Genomic DNA, 17,611 nt, shown 5'->3' with positions numbered 1-17,611 from the left:
CATGATCGCGGGATTAAATTATTATCGTTTTGAATAGCAAATCAGAAAGAAAAGTAATTTTTGTTTCAATCGAAATTACCGTTGACGGTTCGACCAAGACGAGGAACCAGTTTTTTTAATGAGTCATACTTTGGCATATTCCTGCCGGTAATCAATGTGAAGTTGCGCTTTTGTTAAAAAGAAACTAATTAGCAAACATGTAATTGAAAAAAAAAACGTAATGTAAAATGTATATTTTATTTCTAGACGGCTCATATTATATTATGATTAACTATGTCGATGCATATAAATTAGCTTAGATACATATAAATTAGTTAATACACTTACAAAAATATATATTGCAAATTAGTCATTATTAATCTATCCTATCTTCAATTTTAAACTATTATTATTGTTTTGCGATAATGAACAGTATTACACAAGTTTTCTTTGTACATTAAGTGTGATCTATTAACGTGATAGTGTCCAGTGGTAATATTGGTATGGTCTAGAATTGTGTTTCAGTGATAATAATAATTTAATTATACTCTCGAACGCCTCGCATGGATTCGTTGAGTGCCATTTTTCTTTCTCTGGAAAATATTATTCTGGACCCGATCCTGTTCTGTGTCGGATTACACTCGTTCGTAATATTACAAAGTAAACGATGACGTTTCCAATGCAGACTGATCGTATTCCGAGAAAATAGTATTAAACGTTGGCAATAACAGTTGTACCGCAATATAAGAAAAATAATTGTATACAATTAATCTAGATTATGACTTGTTGTGTAATGTTGATAATTATGGTACAAAAAAAAATGTTTTTTCAATTTCAATTCAAATTACTAAGACCGCGAAAAAATACAATTTCTTGGTGTAGTTAATGCATTTTCCCATTAGATTTTTAAACCTTTTTGTTTAAAAAAAAACGTTTAACCTTCCACTTTTTAGCAACTCTTATATCGCCTTTTGTATTACGTTTATAACTATATAGACGTTATGAGTTATTATCCGAATAGCGGTTAGAAAAAATATATAATATAGATGTATGATCCCTTTGAAAAAGACATTGCAAGGTGTTTTTTTTTTTTTTATATCAAACTCGTCGAAGCATTACATTTCAAACAAGAAGTAAGCCGAATCATTTTCATTAATATTAAACTGTAATTTTTACTAAAACGGTTTTCAGATTTTAATTTGACGTTTGATTACTTAACCACATGACATCAGTAACGCAATATAACGTGGGGATCACAATATTGGACTGTTGAAATCTTCACTGCGTTCTACTTAACATTTTTAATGACTACCGCGGTCACTGGGAAATATTTTTTTAGGTTAACACCTTGTATTCATTTTTCTGTTAACCTTCCCTAATATATATATATATATATATATATATATATATTATTTATAATAGACAGATAACCATCGCGCTGAATACATGTACTTGAACCATCAGCCAAATATAAATTCTTTAAAATATGTTTCTTATACAAAATGGAATATTAAAAATATACACTGAAAAATCGTTTTGTTCGAAGCTACACAAAACAATTTGTGATTTTAAATTAAACACGTTAAATTAAATTTTTTTATCTAGTTTCATGATTCCGTTGGGTATTCTACTGTTTTATTCAAGAAAAATAATTATAAAATAAACATAGTTATAATAAAAAGAAGAAATGTCTGTTTATAATCTTAAAATTGGCCAAGGCACATCTCTTACGCTTTATCGTGTTCAATAATTAATTCAAAATAATATATATATATAATGTAGATAATTTAATTACTAACAAGTATATAAAATTAACATTTTATCATTTCCGCGAGGTACTAATAAAATTTAATGTAATAATTATTTCTTTATAATACCAATTTTTTGTCGACTTCTTTATTAATTAATTCACTTAATAATCAATTTAAATCTTAAACAGATTTCACCTACTATACTTATTCCACGCTATATATGAAATATGTATTAATTTACTACCTAAACAAATACATAATACGTATATGTAGGCAAATATTACACATGAAACAAAAAACGAAACCACTGTTTGTGATACGCCAACGCCTTCACTGAAGCGTTGCAGTTGTATACAAATTCGAGTTCGCGAGATATAGTATTACACCGCCTCGAGATAGTTTTCTATATAAATTATACGACATTGTAGTAATGATAATAACGTTCGTTTAAAAAGCGTGCAATATTTTTTATTATGTAGGTAGACGCAACATTGTAGTAGGTACTTACTGAACAACGGTTGCTATTCAATATACCTAATCCATGCCATTCTGTAATAACAAGTTGCGGTGGTTCAATTGTACATACCATAATAATATCCAAAACGGTCACATGTGTGTGTGTGTATTTACTTGATTCTAAGTAAAAATATCCTAACTAATTTAAAACATAGTAAATAATTTCCGCTACAAAAATGACCAATAAACTTAATTATACGTTTAGTTGCATTAAAATGTTTGCTATAAAACAATCTTAAACGCTGTCATTCATGAGCGCGTGGCTGGGTGGCCTCAAGTTTTTTTCATATAAAATAAAGCATACTTATAAGTGTACAGATTTCTGTATCATTAAATATGATTAATTAAAAATAATCACAACTTTTGGTATTACTCTTATATGCGCCTGAGCAGACAAAAGTAATCAGAAGTGACTTATTTTGGTTTATGCTCAGTACCGTTATTTCGTGAGACGGAGTATAGCTGTTATAGTCGGCAATCAAATTAGATAATAACACCTATTATACTATAATATGATATTTTGTTATGGTTTCGTCATTCTACTCATATTATTATTTTGTAGTTTAGAATTCGTATCAAGCTACAATATGATAATATTGTGACAAAAACACTTAGTTTAAAACTATAATTATGGTTAATATAGGGACACATTAGATTTATAGTAGGAATAACTAAATAAATAGTTGGCATAACTAAACATTTAGTTGACCGAACTAAATGTATAGTTGCTTTAACTAAAAATGTATTGTGTCTCTACTCTCTATATTTTTAGTTAGACGAACATGTATTATTTTTATGTGTATGAAATTGTCCAAGTTTGTCTACAGGTAATTGAAGGTAATAAATAATATTAAAGTTGAATAATTTGTTTAAGTACTTTTATTATATTAAGTAGAATGCTTATATAAATAATAATTATTATTTTACTAGTTGTCTACTTTTACAACGGACATTACTTATTGACGGGTTTTTTTTTTCAGTAATATTTCGGTGGGCGTTTTTGCCGCGTTTACTTTAAACAAAACTCAAAAGTTAATGGATGAAATAAAGTGCTGTAATATATTAATGCATCTATTACTGTGTGATTTTTTTCACGCCGTAAGACAATTTCGCGCTTTAGTAATTTTACACTACCCGAAACGGTAGCTTTCTAAAAAACGAATATATTTTTATTGGTCATAAATCACAACTAACAATGTCCAGATAACCTAAAATGCACCGGTCAACTTGGTTTGTACAGAAAACCGTGTCGCTAAGCCGATTGTATTGACTAATATTTTATATTACACGTCGTAGTTATAAAGTATTTTGTAAATAATAATACATTTGACTAACAACAATGAATAGGTGCTTCTCGGCTAATAAATATTAACTAAATTCCTAGGTAGTTACCTCTATTTATATTATATAAACTTGTATTTTTAATACCATAAATTACAAATGCCTAAAACATTTAAATTTTAAATCCAAACGGGGAACATAGGCACTGTAAAAAAAAATGTATTTTTATAAATTATATTTGTATAGTAATATGCATTTTCATGTAGTATTAATTGTATTTCAAACGTTTATACCTGCCGTATTTACATTGAATTTAATTTGCATTCTGTTATTCAATACAATATAATATTATCATCAAAATCAGCCTCCCAATGAAGGATGTTTTTTTTCAGATGACAAGCTTTAGTCTTCCCGGAAACGATATCCTTTTTATATAATTTGCTTTCCAGGACACATAGGCTAATGCATACGACAAGGCTGAATGACCCAAATCCGAAAATAAAAATGATATCTTTACTTAATATAATTTATTTAACCGTAGGTCACTCTTACTTTGATTCCGTTTGGTGTGAATTATGTTGACACTCCGGAGCAGGCTGACCCCACCGGTAGGTATACAATGTGCTCATTGAAAAACTGAAAATACCGGTTAATCGAAATAGTAGCGTTGACAATTTTGAATTATATTTTATTAACATTATTCTAATGTAAAGCAACATATTATACCTAGTCTTAATAAATCAACGGAATTCATTGAAAATAATTGAACGTTTTTACATGCGTTTTCACTCTTACGATTATTATTATTATTTATATCTATATTAGACATGTACAAATGTCATATATTACATATAATTATTTTCATTACAAGAAAGAAACGTAATAATTAATAATTATATAACGGTAATTACGCCGCCGGTGTTGTGCAAACATTAACTTTTACTCAAAAACAAAAAAGAACGTGTGATCTTTTTTTCTTTTTTTTTTAAATCTATTTCTTTTACATCATTTTATTACTTATCCACCTGTCCACTGTTGTACGCGCTTCGCATAAAAAATCGACGCTTCTTGCGGCCGGCCGGTTATAGTGACCAATGACCAAAGTAATATAAGTGCTGTAAGTTAAGATTGTATATTACACAGACTAGTTGACTAATTCGGAGCGAAATTGTCGTACACGAAACATGTGCAATAAAGAGGAAAAATAACGAAATGCGGGTTGGATGTCTTCTTGAAACCTGTCTATTTTTTTTTCGTGCCGATTGAGATAATATCAGTTATATAATTAACCAATTCTAGCTAAGCGGACCTTGAGAATACAAACATGCTAAATTATTCATTTCCCACAAAATTCTGGTGGCCGTCTTCAAAGCTGACGGGAAATTTTTTAATAATTATGTATGTTGTTTGAATAATATACAAAATCTTCGACGGACCGAAGTTACCTTACGGTTGTTTTCGTTAAATATAATTTACAAGCTTTTCATTCCCAACGCATTTAATAATAAAGAAATGTTTAAGAAATAACAGTAATAATTACCAATGTGTTATAGATGTGACAAATTGCGTTGTGTACTTACGTTAAGTACATGCAAATATTTCTTATGATTATAATAAGACAACCATACCGACTGTGTACGTTATGGTAAAATGATATCTCGTCAATCTGGTTTTGGTTTATGGACTCGTCATTCGTGTATAATATATAGACTAGACAATTTTTTATCCAAGAAAACAGTTATTGAAATATATTGATTTATTATAGTTTCATAACTAGGGGAAAAAAGTAAATAAATTAAACACTAATTATAAACATTAATTGTTGTTCAACAGATGATTTAAAAGATCTAATTGAACTTTTGCCTAAACATAGATTGGAACATACAAACAAAACATCTGATAAAAATAGAGTTCCATTACAATTGCTATGTGTCGAAAATAATTCCTAAAATGCGTACTTGACAAATTATAGTAGGTATAATGTTGTGTAACACACACGACTTTGGTATTCTCTTTTAGGTGTAGTAAGGAGGCAAACGACTCAAGATGGGTGAGCAAGTAATGAATTTAACACCTTTGGCATTCTGATTATGGGTTTTGAGTGTATATACTATAGGAGGAACTGTATAATTATTTCAGGTTTGCTAAACATTTCGATAGGACATTGTTCCAGATAAACACAGGGTGCAACTTGGGAACTATACAGATATTTAGGAGGTGACAAACCCCCAATTTCCGTGTATAATGTGACCATGGAAAAATAAGCGTTACTATACGGGTTAGTAATTAATAGTTTAAATGCTGCCTGCAAAGTTTTTATTCTATGGAAATAATTAGGTTATTCTGGGAAATTACATCGAAGCGTTCGGCAGCATTTGAAACCTTTTCAGATAACTGCCTCAACTCAATTCGGCGCTTTGATGACTTCTTACTGTATATTGGTTTATGCTGTACTTGGTTTATGCGCTTTATACTATATATGCTCGTTTTAAAGCTTTTTGTTTACTTTTTTTTCCAATTTTCTGTATTAGTTTCATAATTGGATTATGCATAGTTTATACTACTCTGGGCTTACACTGTGCTCGGTTATAATGTGCGGGTTTTTTTTTTAATTTTCTGCAAGCTAGCCAAAATTGACACATTTTTAAATAAACAGGATATTTCAGCAGCGGAGACCCCCTCGTGGACGCAAAATTTCTACCATCAATATCATATTTATCTCTCGTTGCGTACAGGGATGGTGGCTCTTAAAAACGCTGTTTGTCGACTTACAGCCTCCCTCCACTGAGAATCAAATATAAAACAAAAACTATCGGCGGCGTCGCACGACTTTGGCGCGCGGCGCCCACCGCTCCATGCGACGACCTGACCGGCGACGGTGGAATTCGCCGGTCGGTTCCCTGACAATATTTCGGATCGGAGAACACACTCGGATAGGCACAATATACATACACACACACACACACACAGGTACACGCACGGGCGCGATACAGGTACGTTTCTCCCATGTCTCCCGGCCCGAGTATCCACACACACACACACACACACACGTTGCTGTATTTATTATATTAAACTCACTCGCGTGCACTGGCCGCGCTTACACGCACGCACTGCGGCACCGGCTATCATTCCACCGTGGACCCCGCGCGGCTGCTCTCCGGCCGCCGTAAACCAGTTTCGCGCCGTCCTTGTCAGGTCGCCGCCGTACGGTATATACCTGCACTGTGCCTACGACCACGGGCCCCGCGATCCTCGGCGCGCGCATCGGTCCCCGACACCCGAGAGGAACCGAGTGCACGCACTCACTCACACTCGCATACACACAAATACAAAAAACGAGTTCTCTTGTCAGGACCGCCGGCCTGGGCTCCAGTCAGTGCACAACCGCCATAACCGAACGTTCGGTCGATGACGTGCCGTATATACCACCGCCCGTTTTCGTTGCCACTTGTTTATGTGATATTATTTTCTTATCTTTAAACGAAAATATATTTTTTTTTTCAAAAGTAAATTCGCCAGGGTTTTGTTTCGTTTTAGTTTTTAATCTATCGCGAGTTTTTTTTTGTGCCGTTCGCGCGTGTGTGTGTGTATTAATGTGTGGTTACGTTATAATAGAAACGGTGTGAAGGCGTTAAACCAATAATATATAACACATAACGTAGCTGTTATCGCGACGAAAATTACAGCTTTCGGTAGTGCGCGGCTTTCGTCCACGACGTGAACGCGATATCCGATTATATATTATACAGTATAGCTCTTAGATTTGGATTACTCGAAAAGACTTGCACACGTTTTGCCGGCTAAACCACCGGCAGAACCGTTTACGCGCCCGGAAATCGCTATTGGATTAACAGGTAAATAAACGAAAACTTTCTTACTGATAGCGGCGTCCAACTCTTGCACTTACCTGCTTCTTACTCGCGGCAATCCCGTCCTAAGTGATAAGGCCAAACGGCGAGTTAGAATATTTGTCAGATAACGAATATATTTATACTTTGAACCTACTCGACTTGAATGTGTATATAATATGTAATACAACATTTATATATATGTTGGCATTTGTGTGTTTGTCGATTGATAAAAGATGTTCTATCCGGTAAAACTATTCGCAATTTTTTTCCCTTTCTAATAAATAAAACATGGAGGTCGCCGGTAGTAATTCGCATTCAGCTCACGCGTGTGCGTTAAAGTCTCTCTCTCTATCTCTCTTTTTCTCGTAATATTTTATTACTTACTTCACTCGCGTTTAAGTCTCCACCCGATATACTCTATATAATATTATATTTTAGATAGAAACTGACAACAAAATAAGCGTTTAACTTTTACTGATATTATTGGTAGGCAGTAGGCACGTTAAGTAAATAATAAATATAAATATTTATATTAATCTCGTCCAAACGCGCCCGACCCAGATGGATGAAGAAAATCCGTTCATATATATTATATATACTTATTTTTTTTTATATTTGCAAACCCGTAATTTCGTTTTGCTGTATATATTAATACATATCCTGTATAACATAATATATTGGGGAACGCGTACTTAAAAAGCATGGTAGACAAAAAAAAAAAAAGAACTCTGTTAAAAAATATATGTACAGGTACGTAATATGATTAAAAATATTTTTGCTAGCCCGTCTGTCACTCTCGTTCAAAGATTTATGTTATTACCGAATTCGGGGCGGCTCGCGTCTACCGTGTCTCTCTGCCGTGCATTTACAACGAACTCTTTCATTTCTATAATAATTATTGTTTATTTTTTGGTCCCGGCCCGGAGTTTTTTTTTATTCTTTCTTGTGCAGCGAGTTTGTTATATTGTTTCCATTTGAAAATTTACTGTCCGAAAAAAAGACACAACAACCCTTTAGACCGATGCGATGACGCGTACGTTTTTATTTTTTTTATTGGTCTCTTCCCTTTTGTCGGCGGAAGGCCTTTTCACACCCATGCGTGCACACTGTATACAATACAATACATATATAGGATGTTTGTTTCCTCTTCGCCGTCAAAGAAACCGCCCGGTCGGATGTCTATACAGAATACACACACGGGCATATACAATGTAACCCCGTATTATATTCTGTGTAGTGTTGACACAAAACTTTATTGATGTTGTGCAAACGGCGGCGCGTGAGAAACATCCACGTGTATAAACGCAATGCGTTTTTCGCGCCACCCTTTTCCATCCACAGTCCGGTGAGCAGCTAAATAATGGTATTTAAGTATGCAAAAAAAAAAAATAACGCATCTCTTAGTGGCTTTTGTCCACGCCGGTTGTCAAACACCCCATTGTGGTACCCGAGAGCATAATATACATCATATGGTGTAACTGTGTATAGAGTCACACGTATACACTTACAAATAATATAGAATAATCGTTGTTGTGGCTCAGGTGACAGCGGTGGCGACATCGTAAACGAGATATTTCGGTCATGTCAAAAAGCCGGCGAGCGCGGGTAACGGGTCTGGTCGGTCGAAAAATATATATCTAAGAAAATATCTATATAACGATAATGCGTGGTTATTTTTTTTCATATACTTAATATATAATGTAAACAAAACCTTCTCATTCCTGGACGTCTGTGAAGCGCACAAATGGGACTCCCTCGAAAAAATAAAAAAAAAAAAAGGTGTAACCGGAAAACTGTACACCGAGTGTTACCCCGAGTTGAATTGTTTTTTATCCGAGTATTTCTCTTAATATATATATATATATATATTTATATAGTTTATGGTAATTTAGTAGACTGGCTATTATTTTACATTCGAATGGTGGCAGGTTATCCGTTCGGCCTACACTCACCAATCGAATATTCCGTATATCCAGATAATTATGGTACATTTCCATAAATCCGAGTCGAGCATGTTGTTTTGTGCGCGACACAACCGCACGGACACCACCGAGTACCCATAAGAGAGACGGAGCATAATTTTTGAACCCTCCTATATATATCCTTCACAGCATATCTGATCGATTAACGTTGCATTTTGGTGTGTGTACTGTAAGAATATTATATTAGTTTGTTACGAGCGTTTAATAGGTTTAAAAATCCAAAAAAACACAAAAAACCCTAAGGACATCCGTAATTATATATGTATATATGTATATAGACGAAAATCGTCCGAAGCCCATCAACGACGTTTTTATTCGTGCACCTGCAGGGGCCACATCTATTTTTCTTCAAAAATCTAAATATAGCCCGTCAAAATTACAAAGCCTAACGGCTGTAGCTCAAATAATGACGTTTAACTAATCTACACGTGACTAACAATTGCAGGATGCATACAGGTTTATATGGCCAAACCGAAAACTAACATTTCTCATACTATTGTCTTTCTTTTATTAGTATCCAGACAAATAGTAGAGTAAATACAAAATTATGCACTCCGATGTCATTCAAAAAGGTTCACTTATATAAGAACACTCGAGCCTAGTGGGATAAACGCACTCAAAAGTTGGAAATAAAACCTAATCATAGAGCATTCGTTTTTTTATAACACTGAAAATGTTTGAAATCCAACCAACAGTTTGGGTACAACTGGGTTCATGGTGGTCCAATAATTCATTCACACTCCACATTTTGTTGGAATCTGCTTTTTATTATTAAACGTTTTAACTATATTGTTTTGCGTCGGCCTTTGGGCTCTCTTTCGGGTATTTGTGTAAGGCGACAGTTAAATTTCATATTTCATCGTTAAATGCACTTATTACGTAAAACATATTACAATATGTACATAATATTATATATGTATATTTCAATATATACCTACCTTATGTGTCTGTGTTGTAAAAGAAAACACATTGTGAGAACAGTGTTTGCGTTTGACTAGCTGCGGCGAAGACCGACAAACCTAATATTGGTCGTTGGCGCACACATTAGGTAGGTATATATATATATATATATGTTACACTCTTTTGGGTACAATAAAATTGGTAGTTTTTTTTCTTCAAAGGGCGTTATCGCCGACTATACAGGTAGATTCGGCGTGTGCACAAACGCATACCCGTCGTACACGACGTACAACCGAGGACATCAAAGATATCATGTGTGCCGAATTTTTGTTTGACTGTGCCCGTTTTGGCCTTTGTAGTTCCGCGGTACATTTAATGATATAATTTTCTACAAACACACATTGTAATGCCTAACAAATTACGGACAGTTTTGTATTTTTACAATTTTTTTTTCCGACCACTGCAGGTTTTTAGTGTACATGTATTTAAGTAATCCGACATTTAGGTGGACGTAAAACTAAATTATAGTAATGGAGTAAACACTTATTAAAAGCTAAGTCTTGAAATTTTGGTAACTAATAATACGCTTTGATGAATTTTGGAAAACTTCACAAAGGGAAATGTTCAGCAATTGGACCAAATTGTGTGACGGGCATGAGTTATATATTCAAAAAAACTTTAAAATATTAAATAATAAACATAATATAACAAAATTGTTGTAAACCAAGTAGTATGTATTTAAAAATCGATAGTAAAAAATGAAAGAAAACTATTATATTATTATGTTAAAAATAAGAGTAAATATATTATTTTTAAAGACTATACCAAATGTATGGTTTCTGTTAAATTACATTAAAACTAAATTCACTGGTCACAATACTGTAATTCGTTTATCGCAGACTCGACTCTGTTCTCTTTCATTCGATGCATTGTAGCTGAGGGTCAGTGGACTCAAATGTAAAATATCTCTCTCTATTTAAGATAACGTTGAAGTTTGAACGTAAGGAACGGTTTCCGCCGAAGAAAAAATCAACTAAAATTTATCATTTGACGTTCGTGCCTTTACCACCCTTCGCATTACTCGAAAGATTTTACCATGCATATGATTATCGTTTACACGTTAAAACGACACGTTCATGATATGTATGTGGTCGCCGGTCGTGCTATTGTAATAGTTTTGCCGTTTTTCGATTGTTGTGAACTTCCTAGAAGCACAGTAATATTATGTCTACGCGAAAACAAATGTTGACATTTAGTATTATTGCTAATATTCATACATATTATAATATGTATAATAGGTGTCTAGTTATCGGGTCCATTTATATTTCTAGATATTTGTAAACAATACAATAGAATATATTATAATAACTGTGATACAGCCTAATTTAATATAGGTAATCATATTTTTTGTCATTAAATTGTAAAATAATCAATCAACACAATAATTTATAAAATATAAATAATTTTTTTTTGAATATTGTATTACAATATTATATTATATTTTGAGGTCTTTGAAAATAATTCGTGATAGAAATAATATTAAATTATTTATGTTATTAATATTGTTCTAATATTTTATTTGTGGGAAAGAATAATCTAGTGTTATAATTGAGTCGCAGCTCTGTCGAGTACTAGACGCGAGTTAAATCAACAACAAGAAATTAATGAAATTTGATGCGGCAGTAAAATATGTTCTCACAGAAACTACTTGGCGGCGGCTATCCCTCATTGCACTGGCTGTCTGGACCGCGATAAGAAGGACGAACGACCATTATAATTTTACTGAAAAATGTATTTCAATGTTCTTATTAATATTGTACGGTACAATGTTGTCGCCAGTTAATAATCATCCGTAACGACCAGACTAAAACCCGCATACCATATCACATATGGAACACACACACCGTGACACATTTCATTTACCGTCTTTTCGCGTCATGTCATTATGTACATTTTTCTTCTGCGCGCGCTCGATTTTTTCCCGCCCCTTCGCCAAAAATACGGCGCCAACCTAACCGTCGGCGGCCTCTGTGGGGCAGTCTATTAAATTTCCCAAAAACCCGAGTACATAATAATATTTTAAGCGGTTTTTTTTTCCTCCGTTCCACGGCCACGTCTCCTGCTGGCACACGCACTTTATACGCCAGCTATGCAGGATATACAATAACAACAACAACAATAATAATATAATATAATACACGTTAGGTGTGTATACTATATTATATACGTATATGATATTATTATATAAATGCATTTGTCGTCCACGGGTCTCTCGCGCACATTGTTATAATCTGGTCCATACACACACACACACGCACGTACTGCACTTGCTCCGGGTTAGTCGTCCTCACGTACACACGCATGATCGTACTATCCGTAGTATACATGTACACCTATAGGTGTACCTATATGTACTTATATATTGTAGATCTTACGTTGAGATGATTTATGATCGCAGCCGATGCTCCGGAACGCCCCGGGCCCAAAATTCGAATGGATATCCCCTCCGCGAGTACTGGCTGGCCCCGTTTGTTAAGGCGCAGAAGAATATTTTTTTTTTTTTTTTTTGTGACTAGTGTGGGTGAAACGGACCAGAGTTGACTGCTGTGGGGTGTCGAGGGGAGTTGATAATAATATAATGGCGACCCCGAAGACGTTGATGATGATGATGATGATGAAACCGAAACGACGTCTGCGCGCAGTGTCTGTAGACCAATTATTATTATTATTATTATTATTATTATTATTATTATTATTATTACTCTTCAGTCTTCCATATCCCGGTATACGCATACAACCGGGTTTCTACACAAATATATCGGACCCGGTGCTTAAAAGGTGTCGTAAACCCAATATGGGTTATTTTACCGGCCCGGGGAGTCTGAAAAGAAATTCGCTTGTGCGCGTTTGGTAGTTTTATTGCCGGCCGTTTGCCAGCGATGTCTGGTCGTTGTTATGACAGCTTTTATACTGCTTATGAGACAATGACCTTTTTTCGGAGCGCTGGACAGCAGACAAAAAAAAAACTAACCACAAAATAATATAATGGAAAAAGGGTGGTGACCAAACCGGTAGCCCGTAGCAGTATGTTTACGCGATCGGTTCGGCCGACGCGTCACGTCGTGGCGAGTGTCCCCAACTCGGACAAATCTTATCATAGTCCCGAAAATGTAAAACGTTTCTGGTGTAGGAGTGGAATAGGGGGAGGAGGGTGGGAAATGTGTGTATGTATGCAGGTAAGGTCGGTATAATTATTTTGGGAGGCATCGGTAGAGATAAGAAGCTTAATTTCGACCGGCACGATAAACGGTTTTTTTTCCATTCCAGTCTTTAATGGACCGAACCCTTTTTTTTATGATCTCATTCTGAGTAGAGGTACCTTTATAGAAAACAAAATCCTAAGTGTATACTATCAAAAACAATAATATAATAACCGACTTGTCAATAGGTATAATCACACGAAAAAAATGGCCGATTTCGCCAATGCCAAAATATTATATTTCTGAAGTCTAAAATTGCACGTCCAGTAAGAAAACGAAATCGTCACGGGTGAACGCATGTGATTTTCCGAAATTACTTCAATTTGACGGTAGTGCCTGAAATAAATACTTCCAAAAATTCTTTAATCCTTTGTGGTCGCACGATAATTACTTTTGGTCGTCACGAATGAGCGAGTACTCTTGCAGCGGTGAAAAATGATTGCATTTTTTAATATTTGGGTATTGTTTATAAGTTGGATCTTTTTTATATTTCGGTAATTTGTTTTTTTTTTTATGGAATTTATATTATAATATACGATTAGAATTACTATACACACGAATTTAATGAATGTTAATGTAAAATTCCATAAATGAAACAGTATACGATCAAATAATATATACACTGTAAACAAGACTAGATCTACACGGCTATGTTTATAATATTTTAATATTAATACTATTAGAAACTCGTATAATATGTATGTTCAATATGCATGCGTACATTGATTATTTCCTTTAAAACCAAGATTTAATTAAAATTCGAAACACCGTCCGAGACAGCTAGACCACCACCATTGTCGTTGTACAACTTCGTGTGGTATCCTCGTTATCCTTAATGTACAGTTGATTTTCTACTACTTTTGTTCATAACATTATATTCTATTCAAACGAAAATATACTAGAGTAAATAGTAAATATATACGGACAAGAAGCTACTATTATAATATATTTTATACATTCAAATCAGAAACCGTGCCTAATGATCTAGTTAGTGTACCCATCGTTCGGTGTACCTATGCACAATATGGTAATATTATTGTCGTCATTGTCCATCTAGTATATGCAAATGGCTTATAGCTACCGTAAAACCTCTAAAAAACTAACCGAAAAATATGATCTACCGTACAATGACTCGCGTTCGTTTATTTTATAGCGATTATGGCCAAAATTTGTAAACAACGTTTTTTATGTTACATTTGTTAGTTAAAAATGCAAAATATTATAATAATATAATATTTATAACCAATGGTATATATTATTTCCTAAATGTTATATTTAGGTTTGGTAAAAAAAAAAATACGTAGTTTTGAGAAAACGTTCGGGAAAAGAAATCATATTTCTTAATTGGATGTTATTGAATTAAAATTCCTTATTCGATAAAAAAAAAATACGTCCAGTCGATTTCACTAATTTAAATACCATAACGGAACGCCTTAAATTGAGTTAATGTATTAAGGTTTATTTATTTTGAATATAAATGGTTATTATTATTTTAATTCAGACCGGCGGTGATTGGCTTTTACGGACTTATCAACATTGTATTCATCTGCAGTCTTTTTATTTTATTTTAATTAGATTAATCGGGACAACTGACACGAGATTATGGAGAACCCATAAGTAAATCTTAAAACAAAACGGGAAACATTTGGGGAAAACGGGAGGTTCCGGGATAATCGGAGACGCACGGTTAATGCGACTTTATTATTTGAGATCCCATATAGTTAAATGACTAATGAATATGGTGACGAAGGCGTTAAAGCGCGTGTTTAACCGTAAGGACGTGGGAAGTCAAACCGAACTTGTGTCGCCGCTCAAATGTACGTATATATATATATTATATTATAGGCACCTTGTACTTGGCTAAGGTCCATAAGTCTAACGACCCGTTGATAACTTATAATTAAATAATATTGCAATAAATCATAGATTATTTTTTTTTTTTAATTGTCTCTTGTGTATATAATGTTATATTATTTGAGTCGAGCGCGCAAGAACGTGTAATAAATTTTAAACTAAAGCTCATTAGCGCTTTAAATAATAAACATTTTTTGAGCTATTTTTAGTGTGTTTTTTTGGTAGTGTCTTCATGATCTGGTTCATAATATAATCGTATGACAAACTATTATGCAAACTAGATAGTATAAGTTCATTACTATACTAACTTTTTTTTTTAACAATATCGTGGCCGATTACATTATTCGGGGAATTATTTAATTCCAATTGCAAACCGCGTTAAGCTATGTAAATTATATAGTGATGAATTACGTTAAATAAATTTAACGCGATAATACTCATAAGCCATAGTATTCATCATAATAGCAATATAAAAAGCATAATATCTTGTTTTTTCGAGTTAATTCTATTTTTATAATACATTTATAGTTTTTAATTAAACGCTAGTCGCCTGCGGACTAACACCCGACTTTATCCATATTATTTTTTTAACAAGGTTTGCGCGTAACGCTTCTATATTTTTTACTAACAATTTGTGCATCATATATTTTTTTATCTACATGTGGATATACATACCTATGGATATCCTTGTATTAGTCCGGTTCGCACGAGATGATTTAACGTTTTCTTCTTCAATTTCATAATTAAAAAAAACAGTAACGAGGAATTATAATTACCACCCACGCAGCAATAATACATTTTAATAATATATCATTGAAAAGTTATACTTTATAATAATTAAGCACAATAATTTAAACGTGTTTACATTATGTTTTGTCCGGAAATCAAATATAATTAACACAAATGTTTTTATTCAAATATTTTCAAAACACTAAACGATATTACACATAATATTTTCAACCATTTACGTCAAGAAAACATTAAAAAAATATTTATAATAATAAATTGATGATTAACGGGGTGGTATGCCCAGTTTTTTCTCAACGACAAAAAAACGTCATAAATACATTTATAAACAGTTTAATTAGTGTTTTTTTATCCGTGCACTTCTAATAATAAATTACACCAATGTTAACTTTAATATTTATTAATCTTGGATAGATTTAGATAGATAGATATATTTATTTTCATTTTAAAAGATAAATATAATATATTACAATTTTATACCATGCAAAGTATAATATAAACAATTTATAATGATTGTCTCTTTAAGTTTATTGTGGAGAACTAAAGGGATTTAGTGTGAACTAAATACAAACTTCTGTGCGACTTTAATTGTTCTCGAAATGTCTTCACGGTGTGTATGTTATAGTAAAATTTCATTTTAAGTGATTACAAAAAACATAAGGAACGTGTCGCGTAGGAGGTATACGCACAAGCGGGGTTGACTTAAAAAAATATAAATATATTATTTTCCCCCTTTTAATATACACAATTTAAAAACGCCCACATATTTATTGCTCCTCAGTTGGGTGTTTAACCTTATCCGCCGACAACCTCTTCCACCTAGCCGTTTGTTATGTGTCTCTTGCGACCGCGGTAATCTTCCGGAATCATCTTTATAGTTAGTTATACGTGGTCGGTACCGTATATATGCACTCATGTCGTACAAGTATATACTATAAGAGTAGTACCCATGCTATGCTGATAAACATAAAATGCTTATGTATAAGAGAGCGCATTAAACTTTATTAATACAGCATTTACAGATAGGATACATGGAGCTTTACTAGGAGTTTTTTTTTATGTGTATACATTTGATTTTTTCCCTCTTCTTAGTTCGATTTATATGTATATTATATTATAGAAATCGCGTCATTGCTCCGTCTTATCACACACGTCGTATCTATAATATAACCAACGTGTTGTCCAAACGATAATACTATAAGTTGGCCACGGTAAGAAGAAACTATAAGTAGTTGGGTTGAATATATTTTGTAAAATATATTCAATATATTTAAAATAATATTTTCTGTCGTTCTAAAGAAGCTAAAAAAATAAACACAATTTACCCCCTCGATGAATTTAAAAGAAACATGTAATATTTGCCAACCGCATAAACGTACAATATCTCGTCGGTCGCAGAGTTATATAAAGCAATTTATAGAAAACATCACCCTTTCTGTTTGGGTTCAAACCCTCATCGTTCCACCGAGTAATTTCTAATCGATTAGTCG

The 17,611-nt window shown here is 33.3% G+C and overlaps 1 protein-coding gene across 1 annotated transcript in view; it reads left to right on the top strand.

Moving 5' to 3' along the window:
• Positions 1-6,890: 6,890 nt before the first annotated feature.
• The window catches only part of LOC126834829 (protein dachsous), a 92,733-nt gene continuing 82,012 nt past the window's right edge, over positions 6,891-17,611 (top strand). The window contains exon 1 of the mRNA XM_050567017.1: positions 6,891-7,381. The gene's annotated coding sequence lies outside the window, so the exon portion shown is untranslated. The remainder of the gene's footprint in view (positions 7,382-17,611) is intronic.

The sequence above is a fragment of the Adelges cooleyi genome, unplaced genomic scaffold (genome assembly GCF_023614345.1).
Source record: "Adelges cooleyi isolate 19-005CV unplaced genomic scaffold, UGA_ACOO_1.1 ACOO_flye_CR_arks_rails_tigmint_CR_PRNA_21, whole genome shotgun sequence".
NCBI lineage: Eukaryota > Metazoa > Arthropoda > Insecta > Hemiptera > Adelgidae > Adelges > Adelges cooleyi.
The sequence above is the reverse complement of the archived record's forward strand: the minus strand, read 5'-3'. Positions and strand labels throughout refer to the sequence as shown.